Below are 16,185 nucleotides of genomic sequence, written 5' to 3'. Positions count from 1 at the left end.
AGTGCCATGGGCAGATGAGGCTGAGCAACAGCTTTCCAGGCTAGCTCTTTCTGCCTGCGAGCTATCTGCAGACGTTCGCATTTTTGGAGCAGGGCTGCCGGAGGATCCCGGCACAGACCACCAAAGCTACGTTTGAAGTTTGAGTTGACAAGACAAGCAAGCAGCCCCAGTCTCTGTGCCTCTGTGCGAGCAGTGCCATGGGCAGATGAGGCTGAGCGACAGCTTTCCAGGCTAGCTCTTTCTAGCTGCGAGCTATCTGCAGACGTTCGCATTTTCGGAGCAGGGCTCCCAGAATCACCCAGCACAGACCACCTAAGCTATGTTTGAAGTTTGAGGGGACAAGACAAGCAAGCAGCCCCAGTCTCTGTGCCTCTGTGCGAGCAGTGCCGTGGGCATATGAGGCTCAGCAACGGCTTCACAGGCTAGCTCTTTCTACCTTTGAGCTATCTGCAGACGTTCCAATTTCGGAGCAGGGCTTCCGGAGGTTCTCGTCACGGACCACCTAAGCTACATTTGATGTTTGAGGGGGCAAGACAAGCAAGCAGCCCCAGTCTCTGTGACTCTGTGCGAGCAGTGCCAGGGGCAGATGAGGCTGAGCAACAGCTTTCCAGGCTAGCTTTTTCTGCCTGCCAGCTACCTGAAGACGTTCGCATTTTCGGAACAGGGCTGCCGGAGGCGCCCGGCACGGACCACCTAAGAAACGTTTGAAGCTTGAGGGGACAAGACAAGCAAGCAGCCCCAGTCTCTGTGCCTCTGTGCGAGCAGTGCCATGGGCAGATGAGGCTGAGCAACAGCTTTCCAGGCTAGCTCTTTCTGCCTGCGAGCTATCTGCAGACGTTCGCATTTTTGGAGCAGGGCTGCCGGAGGCGCCTGGCACAGACCACCTAAGCTACGTTTGAAGTTTGAGGGGACAAGACAAGCAAGCAGCCCCAGTCTCTGTGCCTCTGTGTGAGCAGTGCCATGGGCAGATGAGGCTGAGCAACAGCTTTCCAGGCTAGCTCTTTCTGCATGCGACCTATCTACAGACGTTCGCATTTTCGGAGCAGGGCTGCCGGAGGATCCAGGCACAGACCACCAAAGCTACGTTTCAAGTTTGAGGGGACAAGACAAGCAAGCAGCCCCAGTCTCTGTGCCTCTGTGCGAGCAGTGCCATGGGCAGATGAGGCTGAGCGACAGCTTTCCAGGCTAGCTCTTTCTAGCTGCGAGCTATCTGCAGACGTTCGCATTTTCGGAGCAGGGCTCCCAGAGGCACCCAGCACACACCGCATAAGATATGTTTGAAGTTTGAGGGGACAAGACAAGCAAGCAGCCCCAGTCTCTGTGCCTCTGTGCGAGCAGTGCCATGGGCAGATGAGGCTGAGCAACAGCTTTCCAGGCTAGCTCTTTCTGGCTGCGAGCTATCTGCAGATGTTCGCATTTTCAGAGCAGGTCTGCCGCAAGCACCCGGCACGGACCACCTAAGCTACGTTTGAAGTTTGAGGGGACAAGACAAGCAAGCAGTCCCAGTCTCTGTGCCTCTGTGCGAGCAGTGCCATGGGCAGATGAGGCTGAGCGACAGCTTTCCAGGCTAGCTCTTTCTGGCTGCGAGCTATCTGCAGACGTTCGCATTTTCAGAGCATTTCTGCCAGATTATCCCAGCACGGAATACCAAATTTATGTTTGAGGTTTGAGGGGGCAAGACAAGCAAGCAGCCCCAGTCTCTGTGCCTCTGTGCGAGCAGTGCCATGGGCAGATGAGGCTAAGCAACAGCTTTCCAGGCTAGCTCTTTCTGCGTACGAGCTATTTGCAGACGTTCGCATTTTCAGAGCAGGACTGCCAGAGGATCCCAGCACGGAATACCAAATTTATGTTTGAGGTTTGAGGGGGCAAGACAAGCAAGCAGCCCCAGTCTCTGTGCCTCTGTGCGAGCAGTGCCATGGGCAGATGAGGCTAAGCAACAGCTTTCCAGGCTAGCTCTTTCTGCCTGCGAGCTATCTGCAGACGTTCGCATTTTCGGAGCAGGGCTGCCGGAGGCGCCCGACACGGGCCACCTAAGCTACGTTTGAAGTTTGAGGGGGCAAGACAAGCAAGCAGCCCCAGTCTCTGTGCCTCTGTGCGAGCAGTGCCGTGGGCAGATGAGGCTGAGCAACGGCTTTCCAGGCTAGATCTTTCTGCCTGCGAGCTATCTGCAGACGTTCGCATTTTCGGAGCAGGGCTTCCGGAGTTTCTCTTCACGGAACACCTAAGCTACATTTGATGTTTGAGGGGGCAAGACAAGCAAGCAGCCCCAGTCTCTGTGCCTCTGTACGAGCAGTGCAGGGGCAGATGAGGCTGAGCAACAGCTTTCCAGGCTAGCTCTTTCTGCCTGCCAGCTACGTGAAGACGTTCGCATTTTCGGAGCAGGGGTGCCGGAGGCGCCCGGCACGGACCACCTAAGAAACGTTTGAAGCTTGAGGGGACAAGACAAGCAAGCAGCCCCAGTCTCTGTGCCTCTGTGCGAGCAGTGCCATGGGCAGATGAGGCTTAGCAACAGCTTTCCAGGCTAGCTCTTTCTGGCTGCGAGCTATCTGCAGACGTTCACATTTTCAGAGCAGGACTGCCAGATTATCCCGGCACGGAATACCAAATTTATGTTTGAGGTTTGAGGGGGCAAGACAAGCAAGCAGCCCCAGTCTCAGTGCCTCTGTGCGAGCAGTGTCATGGGCAGATGAGGCTAAGCAACAGCTTTCCAGGCTAGCTCTTTCTGCCAGCGAGCTATCTGCAGACGTTCGCATTTTTGGAGCAGGGCTGCCGGAGGAGCCTGGCACAGACCACCTAAGCTACGTTTGAAGTTTGAGGGGACAAGACAAGCAAGCAGCCCCAGTCTCTGTGCCTCTGTGCGAGCAGTGCCATGGGCAGATGAGGCTGAGCAACAGCTTTCCAGGCTAGCTCTTTCTGCCTGCGAGCTATCTGCAGACGTTCGCATTTTCGGAGCAGGGCTGTCGGAGGCGCCCGGCGCGGACCACCTAAGCTACGTTTGAAGTTTGAGGGGGCAAGACAAGCAAGCAGCCCCAGTCTCTGTGCCTCTGTGAGAGCAGTGCCATGGGCAGATGAGGCTGAGCAACAGCTTTCCAGGCTAGCTTTTTCTGCCTGCCAGCTACCTGAAGACGTTCGCATTTTCGGAACAGGGCTGCCGGAGCCGCCCAGCACGGACCACCTAAGAAACGTTTGAAGCTTGAGGGGACAAGACAAGCAAGCAGCCCCAGTCTCTGTGCCTCTGTGCGAGCAGTGCCATGGGCAGATGAGGCTGAGCAACAGCTTTCCAGGCAAGCTCTTTCTGCCTGCGAGCTATCTGCAGTCGTTCGCATTTTCAGAGCAGGACTGCCAGAGGATCCCAGCACGGAATACCAAATTTATGTTTGAGGTTTGAGGGGGCAAGACAAGCAAGCAGCCCCAGTCTCTGTGCCTCTGTGCGAGCAGTGCCATGGGCATATGAGGCTGAGCAACAGCTTTCCAGGCTAGCTCTTTCTGCATGCGACCTATCTACAGACGTTCGCATTTTCAGAGCAGGGCTGCCGGAGGATCCCGGCACAGACCACCAAAGCTAAGTTTGAAGTTTAAGTTGACAAGACAAGCAAGCAGCCCCAGTCTCTGTGACTCTGTGCGAGCAGTGCCATGGGCAGATGAGGCTTAGCAACAACTTTCCAGGCTAGCTTTTTCTGGCTGCGAGCTATCTGCAAACGTTCGCATTTTCGGAGCAGGGCTGCTGGAGGCGCCCGGCACAGACCACCTAAGCTACGTTTGAAGTTTGAGGGGACAAGACAAGCAAGCAGCCCCAGTCTCTGTGCCTCTGTGCGAGCAGTGCCATGGGCAGATGAGGCTGAGCAACAGCTTTCCAGGCTAGCTCTTTCTGCCTGCGAGCTATCTGCAGACGTTCGCATTTTCGGAGCAGGGCTGCCGGAGGCGCCTGGCACAGACCACCTAAGCTACGTTTGAAGTTTGAGGTGACAAAACAAGCAAGCAGTCCCAGTCTCTGTGCCTCTGTGCGAGCAGTGCCATGGGCAGATGAGGCTGAGCGACAGCTTTCCAGGCTAGCTCTTTCTAGCTGCGAGCTATCTGCAGACGTTCGCATTTTCGGAGCAGGGCTGCCGGAGGCGCCCGGCACGGAATACCAAATTTATGTTTGAAGTTTGAGGGGGCAAGACAAGCAAGCAGCCCCAGTCTCTGTGCCTCTGTGCGAGCAGTGCCATGGGCAGATGGCAACAGCTTTCCAGGCTAGCTCTTTCTGCCTGCGAGCTATCTGCAGACGTTCGCATTTTCGGAGCAGGACTGCCAGAGGATCCCGTCACGGAATACCAAATTTATGTTTGAGGTTTGAGGGGGCAAGACAAGCAAGCAGCCTTAGTGTCTGTGTCTCTGTGCGAGCAGTGCCATGGGCAGATGAGGCTGAGCAACAACTTTCCAGGCTAGCTCTTTCTGGCTGCCAGCTATCTGCTAACGTTCGCATTTTCGGAGCAGGGCTGCTGGAGGCGCCCGGCACAGACCACCTAAGAAACGTTTGAAGTTTGAGGGGACAAGACAAGCAAGCAGCCCCAGTCTCTGTGCCTCTGTGCAAGCAGTGCCATGGGCAGATGAGGCTGAGCAACAGCTTTCCAGGTTAGCTCTTTCTGCATGCGAGCTATGTGCAGACGTTCTCATTTTTGGAGCAGGGCTGCCGGAGGCACCGAGCACAGACCACCTAAGCTATGTTTGAAGTTTGAGGGGACAAGACAAGCAAGCAGCCCCAGTCTCTGTGCCTCTGTGCGAGCAGTGCCATGGGCATATGAGGCTGAGCAACAGCTTTCCAGGCTAGCTCTTCCTGCATGCGACCTATCTACAGACGTTCGCATTTTCAGAGCAGGGCTGCCGGAGGATCCCGGCACAGACCACCAAAGCTACGTTTGAAGTTTGAGGGGACAAGACAAGCAAGCAGTCCCAGTCTCTGTGCCTCTGTGCGATCAGTGCCATGGGCAGATGAGGCTGAGCAACAGCTTTCCAGGCTAGCTCTTTCTAGCTGCGAGCTATCTGCAGACGTTCGCATTTTCAGAGCATGACTGCCAGATTATCCCAGCACGGAATACCAAATTTATGTTTGAGGTTTGAGGGGGCAAGACAAGCAAGCAGCCCCAGTCTCTGTGCCTCTGTGCGAGCAGTGCCATGGGCAGATGAGGCTAAGCAACAGCTTTCCAGGCTAGCTCTTTCTGCCTACGAGCTATTTGCAGACGTTCGCATTTTCAGAGCAGGACTGCCAGAGGATCCCAGCACGGAATACCAAATTTATGTTTGAGGTTTGAGGGGGCAAGACAAGCAAGCAGCCCCAGTCTCTGTGCCTCTGTGCGAGCAGTGCCATGGGCAGATGAGGCTAAGCAACAGCTTTCCAGGCTAGCTCTTTCTGCCTGCGAGCTATCTGCAGACGTTCGCATTTTCGGAGCAGGGCTGCCGAAGGCGCCCGACACGGGCCACCTAAGCTACGTTTGAAGTTTGAGGGGGCAAGACAAGCAAGCAGCCCCAGTCTCTGTGCCTCTGTGCGAGCAGTGCCGTGGGCAGATGAGGCTGAGCAACGGCTTTCCAGGCTAGATCTTTCTGCCTGCGAGCTATCTGCAGACGTTCGCATTTTCGGAGCAGGGCTTCCGGAGTTTCTCTTCACGGAACACCTAAGCTACATTTGATGTTTGAGGGGGCAAGACAAGCAAGCAGCCCCAGTCTCTGTGCCTCTGTACGAGCAGTGCAGGGGCAGATGAGGCTGAGCAACAGCTTTCCAGGCTAGCTCTTTCTGCCTGCCAGCTACGTGAAGACGTTCGCATTTTCGGAGCAGGGGTGCCGGAGGCGCCCGGCACGGACCACCTAAGAAACGTTTGAAGCTTGAGGGGACAAGACAAGCAAGCAGCCCCAGTCTCTGTGCCTCTGTGCGAGCAGTGCCATGGGCAGATGAGGCTTAGCAACAGCTTTCCAGGCTAGCTCTTTCTGGCTGCGAGCTATCTGCAGACGTTCACATTTTCAGAGCAGGACTGCCAGATTATCCCGGCACGGAATACCAAATTTATGTTTGAGGTTTGAGGGGGCAAGACAAGCAAGCAGCCCCAGTCTCTGTGCCTCTGTGCGAGCAGTGTCATGGGCAGATGAGGCTAAGCAACAGCTTTCCAGGCTAGCTCTTTCTGCCAGCGAGCTATCTGCAGACGTTCGCATTTTTGGAGCAGGGCTGCCGGAGGAGCCTGGCACAGACCACCTAAGCTACGTTTGAAGTTTGAGGGGACAAGACAAGCAAGCAGCCCCAGTCTCTGTGCCTCTGTGCGAGCAGTGCCATGGGCAGATGAGGCTGAGCAACAGCTTTCCAGGCTAGCTTTTTCTGCCTGCGAGCTATCTGCAGACGTTCGCATTTTCGGAGCAGGGCTGTCGGAGGCGCCCGGCACGGACCACCTAAGCTACGTTTGAAGTTTGAGGGGGCAAGACAAGCAAGCAGCCCCAGTCTCTGTGCCTCTGTGAGAGCAGTGCCATGGGCAGATGAGGCTGAGCAACAGCTTTCCAGGCTAGCTTTTTCTGCCTGCCAGCTACCTGAAGACGTTCGCATTTTCGGAACAGGGCTGCCGGAGCCGCCCAGCACGGACCACCTAAGAAACGTTTGAAGCTTGAGGGGACAAGACAAGCAAGCAGCCCCAGTCTCTGTGCCTCTGTGCGAGCACTGCCATGGGCAGATGAGGCTGAGCAACAGCTTTCCAGGCAAGCTCTTTCTGCCTGTGAGCTATCTGCAGTCGTTCGCATTTTCAGAGCAGGACTGCCAGAGGATCCCAGCACGGAATACCAAATTTATGTTTGAGGTTTGAGGGGGCAAGACAAGCAAGCAGCCCCAGTCTCTGTGCCTCTGTGCGAGCAGTGCCATGGGCATATGAGGCTGAGCAACAGCTTTCCAGGCTAGCTCTTTCTGCATGCGACCTATCTACAGACGTTCGCATTTTCAGAGCAGGGCTGCCGGAGGATCCCGGCACAGACCACCAAAGCTAAGTTTGAAGTTTAAGTTGACAAGACAAGCAAGCAGCCCCAGTCTCTGTGACTCTGTGCGAGCAGTGCCATGGGCAGATGAGGCTTAGCAACAACTTTCCAGGCTAGCTTTTTCTGGCTGCGAGCTATCTGCAAACGTTCGCATTTTCGGAGCAGGGCTGCTGGAGGCGCCCGGCACAGACCACCTAAGCTACGTTTGAAGTTCGAGGGGACAAGACAAGCAAGCAGCCCCAGTCTCTGTGCCTCTGTGCGAGCAGTGCCATGGGCAGATGAGGCTGAGCAACAGCTTTCCAGGCTAGCTCTTTCTGCCTGCGAGCTATCTGCAGACGTTCGCATTTTCGGAGCAGGGCTGCCGGAGGCGCCCGGCACGGAATACCAAATTTATGTTTGAGGTTTGAGGGGGCAAGACAAGCAAGCAGCCCCAGTCTCTGTGCCTCTGTGCGAGCAGTGCCATGGGCAGATGAGGCTGAGCAACAGCTTTCCAGGCTAGCTCTTTCTGCCTGCGAGCTATCTGCAGACGTTTGCATTTTCGGAGCAGGGCTGCCGGAGGCGCCCGGCACGGAATACCAAATTTATGTTTGAGGTTTGAGGGGGCAAGACAAGCAAGCAGCCCCAGTCTCTGTGCCTCTGTGCGAGCAGTGCCATGGGCAGATGAGGCTTAGCAACCACTTTCCAGGCTAGCTCTTTCTGGCTGCCAGCTATCTGCAAACGATTGCATTTTCGGAGCAGGGCTGATGGAGGCGCCTGGCACAGAGCACCTAAGCTACGTTTGAAGTTTGAGGGGACAAGACAAGCAAGCAGCCCCAGTCTCTGTGCCTCTGTGCGAGCAGTGTCATGGGCAGATGAGGCTGAGCAACAGCTTTGCAGCCTAGCTCTTTCTGCCTGCGAGCTATCTGCAGATGTTCGCATTTTCAGAGCAGCGCTGCCGCAAGCACCCGGCACGGACCACCTAAGCTACATTTGAAGTTTGAGGGGACAAGACAAGCAAGCAGCCCCAGTCTCTGTGCCTCTGTGCGAACAGTGCCATGGGCAGATGAGGCTGAGCAACAGCTTTCCAGGCTAGCTCTTTCTAGCTGCGAGCTATCTGCAGACGTTCGCATTTTGAGCAGGGCTGCCGGAGGCGCCCGGCACAGAACACCTAAGCTACATTTGATGTTTGAGGGGGCAAGACAAGCAAGCAGCCCCAGTCTCTGTGCCTCTGTGCGAGCAGTGCCAGGGGCAGATGAGGCTGAGCAACAGCTTTCCAGGCTAGCTTTTTCTGCCTGCCAGCTACCTGAAGACGTTCGCATTTTCGGAACAGGGCTGCCGGAGGCGCCCGGCACGGACCACCTAAGAAACGTTTGAAGCTTGAGGGGACAAGACAAGCAAGCAGCCCCAGTCTCTGTGCCTCTGTGCGAGCAGTGCCATGGGCAGATGAGGCTGAGCAACAGCTTTCCAGGCTAGCTCTTTCTGCCTGCGAGCTATCTGCAGACGTTCGCATTTTTGGAGCAGGGCTGCCGGAGGATCCCGACACAGACCACCAAAGCTACGTTTGAAGTTTGAGGGGACAAGACAAGCAAGCAGCCCCAGTCTCTGTGCCTCTGTGCGAGCAGTGCCATGGGCAGATGAGGCTGAGCGACAGCTTTCCAGGCTAGCTCTTTCTAGCTGCGAGCTATCTGCAGACGTTCGCATTTTCGGAGCAGGGCTGCCGGAGGCGCCCGGCACGGAATACCAAATTTATGTTTGAGGTTTGAGGGGGCAAGACAAGCAAGCAGCCCCAGTCTCTGTGCCTCTGTGCGAGCAGTGCCGTGGGCATATGAGGCTGAGCAACGGCTTCACAGGCTAGCTCTTTCTACCTTTGAGCTATCTGCAGACGTTCCAATTTCGGAGCAGGGCTTCCGGAGGTTCTCGTCACGGACCACCTAAGCTACATTTGATGTTTGAGGGGGCAAGACAAGCAAGCAGCCCCAGTCTCTGTGACTCTGTGCGAGCAGTGCCAGGGGCAGATGAGGCTGAGCAACAGCTTTCCAGGCTAGCTTTTTCTGCCTGCCAGCTACCTGAAGACGTTCGCATTTTCGGAACAGGGCTGCCGGAGGCGCCCGGCACGGACCACCTAAGAAACGTTTGAAGCTTGAGGGGACAAGACAAGCAAGCAGCCCCAGTCTCTGTGCCTCTGTGCGAGCAGTGCCATGGGCAGATGAGGCTGAGCAACAGCTTTCCAGGCTAGCTCTTTCTGGCTGCGAGCTATCTGCAGACGTTCGCATTTTTGGAGCAGGGCTGCCGGAGGCGCCTGGCACAGACCACCTAAGCTACGTTTGAAGTTTGAGGGGACAAGACAAGCAAGCAGCCCCAGTCTCTGTGCCTCTGTGTGAGCAGTGCCATGGGCAGATGAGGCTGAGCAACAGCTTTCCAGGCTAGCTCTTTCTGCATGCGACCTATCTACAGACGTTCGCATTTTCAGAGCAGGGCTGCCGGAGGATCCCGGCACAGACCACCAAAGCTACGTTTCAAGTTTGAGGGGACAAGACAAGCAAGCAGCCCCAGTCTCTGTGCCTCTGTGCGAGCAGTGCCATGGGCAGATGAGGCTGAGCGACAGCTTTCCAGGCTAGCTCTTTCTAGCTGCGAGCTATCTGCAGACGTTCGCATTTTCCGAGCAGGGCTCCCAGAGTCACCCAGCACAGACCACCTAAGCTATGTTTGAAGTTTGAGGGGACAAGACAAGCAAGCAGCCCCAGTCTCTGTGCCTCTGTGCGAGCAGTGCCATGGGCAGATGAGGCTGAGCAACAGCTTTCCAGGCTAGCTCTTTCTGCCTGCGAGCTATCTGCAGACGTTCGCATTTTCGGAGCAGGGCTGCCGGAGGCGCCCGGCACGGAATACCAAATTTATGTTTGAGGTTTGAGGGGGCAAGACAAGCAAACAGCCCCAGTCTCTGTGCCTCTGTGCGAGCAGTGCCATGGGCAGATGAGGCTTAGCAACAACTTTCCAGGCTAGCTCTTTCTGGCTGCCAGCTATCTGCAAACGATTGCATTTTCGGAGCAGGGCTGATGGAGGCGCCCGGCACAGAGCACCTAAGCTACGTTTGGAGTTTGAGGGGGCAAGACAAGCAAGCAGCCCCAGTCTCTGTGCCTCTGTGCGAGCAGTGTCATGGGCAGATGAGGCTGAGCGACAGCTTTCCAGGCTAGCTCTTTCTAGCTGCGAGCTATCTGCAGACGTTCGCATTTTGAGCAGGGCTGCCGGAGGCGCCCGGCACAGACCACCTAAGCTACGTTTGGAGTTTGAGGGGGCAAGACAAGCAAGCAGCCCCAGTCTCTGTGCCTCTGTGCGAGCAGTGCCATGGGCAGATGAGGCTGAGCAACAGCTTTCCAGGCTAGCTCTTTCTGCCTGCGAGCTATCTGCAGACGTTCGCATTTTTGGAGCAGGGCTGCCGGAGGCGCCTGGCACAGACCACCTAAGCTACGTTTGAAGTTTGAGGGGACAAGACAAGCAAGCAGCCCCAGTCTCTGTGCCTCTGTGCGAGCAGTGCCATGGGCATATGAGGCTGAGCAACAGCTTTCCAGGCTAGCTCTTTCTGCATGCGACCTATCTACAGACGTTCGCATTTTCAGAGCAGGGCTGCCGGAGGATCCCGGCACAGACCACCAAAGCTACGTTTGAAGTTTGAGGGGACAAGACAAGCAAGCAGCCCCAGTCTCTGTGCCTCTGTGTGAGCAGTGTCATGGGCAGATGAGGCTGAGAAACAGCTTTCCAGGCTAGCTCTTTCTGCCTGAGAGCTATCTGCAGATGTTCGCATTTTCAGAGCAGGGCTGCCGCAAGCACCCGGCACGGACCACCTAAGCTACGTTTGAAGTTTGAGGGGCCAAGACAAGCAAGCAGCCCCAGTCTCTGTGCCTCTGTGCGAACAGTGCCATGGGCAGATGAGGCTGAGCAACAGCTTTCCAGGCTAGCTCTTTCTAGCTGCGAGCTATCTGCAGACGTTCGCATTTTCGGAGCAGGGCTACCTGAGGCGCCCGGCACAGACCACCTAAGCTACGTTTGAAGTTTGAGGGGACAAGACAAGCAAGCAGCCCCAGTCTCTGTGCCTCTGTGCGAGCAGTGCCATGGGCAGATGAGGCTGAGCAACGGCTTTACAGGCTAGCTCTTTCTGCCTGTGAGCTATCTGCAGACGTTCCATTTTCGGAGCAGGGCTTCCGGAGGTTCTCGTCACGGACCACCTAAGCTACATTTGATGTTTGAGAAAGCAAGACAAGCAGGCAGCTCCAGTCTCTGTGCCTCTGTGCGAGCAGTGCCAGGGGCAGATGAGGCTGAGCAACAGCTTTCCAGGCTAGCTTTTTCTGCCTGCCAGCTACCTGAAGACGTTCGCATTTTCGGAACAGGGCTGCCGGAGGCGCCCGGCACGCACCACCTAAGAAACGTTTGAAGTTTGAGGGGACAAGACAAGCAAGCAGCCCCAGTCTCTGTGCCTCTGTGCGAGCACTGCCATGGGCAGATGAGGCTGAGCAACAGCTTTCCAGGCTAGCTCTTTCTGCCTGCGAGCTATTTGCAGACGTTCGCATTTTCGGAGCAGGGCTGTCGGAGGCGCCCGGCACGGACCACCTAAGTTACGTTTGAAGTTTGAGGGGGCAAGACAAGCAAGCAGCCCCAGTCTCTTTGCCTCTGTGAGAGCAGTGCCATGGGCAGATGAGGCTGAGCAACAGCTTTCCAGGCTAGCTTTTTCTGCCTGCCAGCTACCTGAAGACGTTCGTATTTTCGGAGCTGGGCTGCCGGAGGCGCCCGGCACGGACCACCTAAGAAACGTTTGAAGCTTGAGGGGACAAGACAAGCAAGCAGCCCCAGTCTCTGTGCCTCTGTGCGAGCAGTGCCATGGGCAGATGAGGCTGAGCAACAGCTTTCCAGGCTAGCTCTTTCTGCATGCGACCTATCTACAGACGTTCGCATTTTCAGAGCAGGGCTGCCGGAGGATCCCGGCAGAGACCACCAAAGCTACGTTTGAAGTTTGAGTTGACAAGACAAGCAAGCAGCACCAGTCTCTGTGCCTCTGTGCGAGCAGTGCCATGGGCAGATGAGGCTTAGCAACAACTTTCCAGGCTAGCTCTTTCTGGCTGCCAGCTATCTGCAAACGTTCGCATTTTCGGAGAAGGGCTGCTGGAGGCGCCCGGCACAGACCACCTAAGCTACGTATGAAGTTTGAGGGGACAAGACAAGCAAGCAGCCTTAGTGTCTGTGTCTCTGTGCGAGCAGTGCCATGGGCAGATGAGGCTAAGCAACAGCTTTCCAGGCTAGCTCTTTCTGCCTACGAGCTATTTGCAGACGTTCGCATTTTCAGAGCAGGGCTGCCGGAGGCGCCTGGCACAGACCACCTAAGCTACGTTTGAAGTTTGAGGGGACAAGACAAGCAAGCAGCCCCAGTCTCTGTGCCTCTGTGCGAGCAGTGCCATGGGCATATGAGGCTGAGCAACAGCTTTCCAGGCTAGCTCTTTCTGCATGCGACCTATCTACAGACGTTCGCATTTTCAGAGCAGGGCTGCCGGAGGATCCCGGCACAGACAACCAAAGCTACGTTTGAAGTTTGAGGGGACAAGACAAGCAAGCAGCCCCAGTCTCTGTGCCTCTGTGCGAGCAGTGCCATGGGCAGATGAGGCTGAGCAACAGCTTTCCAGGCTAGCTCTTTCTGCCTGCGAGCTATCTGCAGATGTTCCATTTTCGGAGCAGGGCTGCCGGAGGCGCCTGGCACAGACGACCTAAGCTACGTTTGAAGTTTGAGGGGACAAAACAAGCAAGCAGTCCCAGTCTCTGTGCCTCTGTGCGAGCAGTGCCATGGGCAGATGAGGCTGAGAAACACCTTTCCAGGCTAGCTATTTCTAGCTGCGAGCTATCTGCAGACGTTCGCATTTTCGGAGCAGGGCTCCCAGAGTCACCCAGCACAGACCACCTAAGCTATGTTTGAAGTTTGAGGGAACAAGACAAGCAAGCAGCCCCAGTCTCTGTGCCTCTGTGCGAGCAGTGCCATGGGCAGATGAGGCTGAGCAACAGCTTTCCAGGCTAGCTCTTTCAGGCTGCGAGCTATCTGCAGACGTTCGCATTTTCGGAGCAGGGCTGCCGGAGGCGCCCGGCACGGAATACCAAATTTATGTTTGAGGTCTGAGGGGGCAAGACAAGCAAGCAGCCCCAGTCTCTGTGCCTCTGTGCGAGCAGTGCCAGGGGCAGATGAGGCTGAGCAACAGCTTTCCAGGCTAGCTTTTTCTGCCTGCCAGCTACCTGAAGACGTTCGCATTTTCGGAACAGGGCTGCCGGAGGCGCCCGGCACGGACCACCTAAGAAACGTTTGAAGCTTGAGGGGACAAGACAAGCAAGCAGCCCCAGTCTCTGTGCCTCTGTGCGAGCAGTGCCATGGGCAGATGAGGCTGAGCAACAGCTTTCCAGGCTAGCTCTTTCTGCCTGCGAGCTATCTGCAGACGTTCGCATTTTTGGAGCAGGGCTGCCGGAGGATCCCGACACAGACCACCAAAGCTACGTTTGAAGTTTGAGGGGACAAGACAAGCAAGCAGCCCCAGTCTCTGTGCCTCTGTGCGAGCAGTGCCATGGGCAGATGAGGCTGAGCGACAGCTTTCCAGGCTAGCTCTTTCTAGCTGCGAGCTATCTGCAGACGTTCGCATTTTCGGAGCAGGGCTGCCGGAGGCGCCCGGCACGGAATACCAAATTTATGTTTGAGGTTTGAGGGGGCAAGACAAGCAAGCAGCCCCAGTCTCTGTGCCTCTGTGCAAGCAGTGCCGTGGGCATATGAGGCTGAGCAACGGCTTCACAGGCTAGCTCTTTCTACCTTTGAGCTATCTGCAGACGTTCCAATTTCGGAGCAGGGCTTCCGGAGGTTCTCGTCACGGACCACCTAAGCTACATTTGATGTTTGAGGGGGCAAGACAAGCAAGCAGCCCCAGTCTCTGTGACTCTGTGCGAGCAGTGCCAGGGGCAGATGAGGCTGAGCAACAGCTTTCCAGGCTAGCTTTTTCTGCCTGCCAGCTACCTGAAGACGTTCGCATTTTCGGAACAGGGCTGCCGGAGGCGCCCGGCACGGACCACCTAAGAAACGTTTGAAGCTTGAGGGGACAAGACAAGCAAGCAGCCCCAGTCTCTGTGCCTCTGTGCGAGCAGTGCCATGGGCAGATGAGGCTGAGCAACAGCTTTCCAGGCTAGCTCTTTCTGGCTGCGAGCTATCTGCAGACGTTCGCATTTTTGGAGCAGGGCTGCCGGAGGCGCCTGGCACAGACCACCTAAGCTACGTTTGAAGTTTGAGGGGACAAGACAAGCAAGCAGCCCCAGTCTCTGTGCCTCTGTGTGAGCAGTGCCATGGGCAGATGAGGCTGAGCAACAGCTTTCCAGGCTAGCTCTTTCTGCATGCGACCTATCTACAGACGTTCGCATTTTCAGAGCAGGGCTGCCGGAGGATCCCGGCACAGACCACCAAAGCTACGTTTCAAGTTTGAGGGGACAAGACAAGCAAGCAGCCCCAGTCTCTGTGCCTCTGTGCGAGCAGTGCCATGGGCAGATGAGGCTGAGCGACAGCTTTCCAGGCTAGCTCTTTCTAGCTGCGAGCTATCTGCAGACGTTCGCATTTTCGGAGCAGGGCTCCCAGAGTCACCCAGCACAGACCACCTAAGCTATGTTTGAAGTTTGAGGGGACAAGACAAGCAAGCAGCCCCAGTCTCTGTGCCTCTGTGCGAGCAGTGCCATGGGCAGATGAGGCTGAGCAACAGCTTTCCAGGCTAGCTCTTTCTGCCTGCGAGCTATCTGCAGACGTTCGCATTTTCGGAGCAGGGCTGCCGGAGGCGCCCGGCACGGAATACCAAATTTATGTTTGAGGTTTGAGGGGGCAAGACAAGCAAACAGCCCCAGTCTCTGTGCCTCTGTGCGAGCAGTGCCATGGGCAGATGAGGCTGAGCAACAACTTTCCAGGCTAGCTCTTTCTGGCTGCCAGCTATCTGCAAACTATTGCATTTTCGGAGCAGGGCTGATGGAGGCGCCCGGCACAGAGCACCTAAGCTACGTTTGAAGTTTGAGGGGACAAGACAAGCAAGCAGCCCCAGTCTCTGTGCCTCTGTGCGAGCAGTGTCATGGGCAGATGAGGCTGAGCAACAGCTTTCCAGGCTAGCTCTTTCTAGCTGCGAGCTATCTGCAGACGTTCGCATTTTGAGCAGGGCTGCCGGAGGCGCCCGGCACAGACCACCTAAGCTACGTTTGGAGTTTGAGGGGGCAAGACAAGCAAGCAGCCCCAGTCTCTGTGCCTCTGTGCGAGCAGTGCCATGGGCAGATGAGGCTGAGCGACAGCTTTCCAGGCTAGCACTTTCTAGCTGCGAGCTATCTGCAGACGTTCGCATTTTCGGAGCAGGGCTGCCGGAGGCGCCCGGCACGGAATACCAAATTTATGTTTGAGGTTTGAGGGGGCAAGACAAGCAAGCAGCCCCAGTCTCTGTGCCTCTGTGCGAGCAGTGCCGTGGGCATATGAGGCTGAGCAACGGCTTCACAGGCTAGCTCTTTCTACCTTTGAGCTATCTGCAGACGTTCCAATTTCGGAGCAGGGCTTCCGGAGGTTCTCGTCACGGACCACCTAAGCTACATTTGATGTTTGAGGGGGCAAGACAAGCAAGCAGCCCCAGTCTCTGTGACTCTGTGCGAGCAGTGCCAGGGGCAGATGAGGCTGAGCAACAGCTTTCCAGGCTAGCTTTTTCTGCCTGCCAGCTACCTGAAGACGTTCGCATTTTCGGAACAGGGCTGCCGGAGGCGCCCGGCACGGACCACCTAAGAAACGTTTGAAGCTTGAGGGGACAAGACAAGCAAGCAGCCCCAGTCTCTGTGCCTCTGTGCGAGCAGTGCCATGGGCAGATGAGGCTGAGCAACAGCTTTCCAGGCTAGCTCTTTCTGGCTGCGAGCTATCTGCAGACGTTCGCATTTTTGGAGCAGGGCTGCCGGAGGCGCCTGGCACAGACCACCTAAGCTACGTTTGAAGTTTGAGGGGACAAGACAAGCAAGCAGCCCCAGTCTCTGTGCCTCTGTGTGAGCAGTGCCATGGGCAGATGAGGCTGAGCAACAGCTTTCCAGGCTAGCTCTTTCTGCATGCGACCTATCTACAGACGTTCGCATTTTCAGAGCAGGGCTGCCGGAGGATCCCGGCACAGACCACCAAAGCTACGTTTCAAGTTTGAGGGGACAAGACAAGCAAGC

Source organism: Opisthocomus hoazin, chromosome 13 (assembly GCF_030867145.1).
Source record: "Opisthocomus hoazin isolate bOpiHoa1 chromosome 13, bOpiHoa1.hap1, whole genome shotgun sequence".
In the NCBI taxonomy this organism is placed as follows: domain Eukaryota; kingdom Metazoa; phylum Chordata; class Aves; order Opisthocomiformes; family Opisthocomidae; genus Opisthocomus; species Opisthocomus hoazin.
Note: the sequence above shows the minus strand (reverse complement) of the source record.